This window comes from Penaeus vannamei, chromosome 30 (genome assembly GCF_042767895.1).
Source record: "Penaeus vannamei isolate JL-2024 chromosome 30, ASM4276789v1, whole genome shotgun sequence".
NCBI classification, from domain to species: domain Eukaryota; kingdom Metazoa; phylum Arthropoda; class Malacostraca; order Decapoda; family Penaeidae; genus Penaeus; species Penaeus vannamei.
Genome location: NC_091578.1, coordinates 5,631,889 through 5,634,388, shown reverse-complemented (window position 1 = coordinate 5,634,388; position 2,500 = coordinate 5,631,889).

Sequence of the window (2,500 nt, the reverse complement as noted above, 5' to 3'; positions counted from 1 at the left end):
TTTTTTTTTTTTTTTTACTTTTATCTTATTTGAGTAGATCAGAAATTTACTTCCTGTGCTTTAATAACAATGTGGATCATGGATTTATCTACACCTTACAAGAGGCTTCCCAGTAGTTACAAAGAGCAAATCCGTTCTTCATATACATAAAACCTAAACTGATTTTTTCACGTGGTTTTGTTATTTTAGTTTATTGGTCTGTTTGGCCATGTACTCTATTCGTTCGAGTGTGTCTTATTCATAAGCTATATGTCAGCTGTTCTTTTTTTTATCATCCTTTATGGTTTCTAAGTCAAAAAGCGGTCTTCACCCTTGCCCCTTCCGTTCCCTTTAATATTCCTCATTCCTCATTTTCCTCCTCCAGTCCTCTCCCCTTTCCCTCATCCATTCCCTCCTCCCCTTTCTCCCTCCTTCCCTTTCTCCTTTCTCCCTCCTTCCCTTTCTCCTTTCTCCCTCCCTTCCTCCCCTCCTTGTGCTCCTGGCTGGAAAGTGAAGACACAGAAAAGGCTTTAGAATAATTGAGATGTTTGTTTTTGAATCACTGAGATGCTTCTGTTTTGCTTTTGTTCTTAATATACTCGTCCTTGAGCACAGTGATCCGCTGTTGAGTATCATTATCACTATCACCATCAGCATCATCACATTATCACCACCATCTTCCTGATCACCATTATCATCATCGCCACCATCATCATCATCATTATCATCATCATCTCATTATCATTATCATTATAATTATCATTATCATCATCATCATCATCCGCTGATGAGTATCATTATCACTATCGGCATCAGCATCATCACATTATCATCTTCACCATCTTCCTGATCGCCATTATCATCATCGCCACCATCATCATCATCATCATCACCATCACCATCCTCCTCCTCCTCATCATCATCACCAACGCCTCCCCAAAATTCTAAAAGATAAACTAAATTGAGTCTACATTTCCACTCGACGGGAAAAAAGTAAATGTATATATCACAGAAAACGTATTAAGCCGAAAAAGACTATTTGTCACGGTGAATGGCTCATTATGTAATTATTTACTAATGAGTGAAATAAAAACAGGGGTTAAAGGTCTCGCCCACGATTTGTTGGCGAATTAGAATAATCTTTTCATTTTACTATTTTTAACATAAATTTCAAAATCATTGTTGTTATTGTTGTTGTTGATTAGTGAATTATTATTATTATTATTATTATTTTTTTTTTACTTTTGTCTACATATCTCTCTATCTCTCTGATTTGAACTTTTCATATGTCTACTTGTCTATTTACTTGATGATATATCCTTCATATAACCATACTCGTTATTCCAATTCGTATGTCTGTATATTTATGTTTTTTATCCTTGTATTTACCAATTTCATGTTTGATTAGGTGATTTATTTCTATGTATATTTGATTCTTTGGATAGTTTAGATTTGATCATATTATCTGTGTATTTTTTTTTCACTAATTCATTAATTTGACTGAGTATTTCTCCAAACGTTGTTTCTCATAATTTTATATAATAATTTCCTCAACGGTTTTCTATTTTTGGGAGAGTCTACGGTTAAGCGCGATCATATTTGAGTTGATTAATGCAAAAGTGTTTGAACTCGGCACACCCCGGGGAGATGTACTTAGTCCCACGCTTTTTAACATCCTAATGCTGTGATTACGATTATTTGAGGGCAATGACTCCTTCATTTGCTATACCAATTTTTGCAAATGCAACAGATTCTTGATATTCTCAGCAAGGACTAATGAGTGTGGTTTGATAATCTCGACAGAAATAGGCTCTTAATCCAATGACAATCCCTCTGCCAATTTTTAATGCAAATGACGTTAAGCTAGATCCCTCCGCCTATACAAATACCTCAGGGTGACTGTCCACAATTTAGAGTTCATCAAAAACCTGAAGAAAGGCTGTAGGAGCGTCTGAAGCTAGTTAGGACACGTGGGCAAAGACTGGTTTAAAGATCAATATTGCTAGGTTCTTTTACATGACATACATACGGTGATCTACAGATTTTCATGCATTGCACCTAGTATTGTTCAAAGAATCAGTTAGCTAGTTTAGAAACAAAATGTACAAACTGGGGCCATGAGGATCATTATCGGTGCCCCTAAAACAACGAGGATTGTGGAAATTTAAACAGAACTTAATTTACTTTCTGTTTACGAAAGAATATAACACACAAATGCCGCAGTTAGTATCAAATCAATTGGAGAATATCTCTATTTTACAGAGCTCAAGAGACAGCTAAAACATAGAGTAGTGGAGCTAACTTTGAATGACAACATCGATTTATACTCAAATCCATGAATATAAATACCACGTTAACTTCCCCCCCCCCCCTATCCCTGCCATCTTAAACATTGCGCACTAGCATTTATAAAGGAGCATCTTGAGACTCTCCCCTGTGCATACGAATGCCACACCGACGAGTCCTTTCGTTGTGTAAAAATATCAATATTATTCAGCACCAGGATTATAGGAGGGTTCAG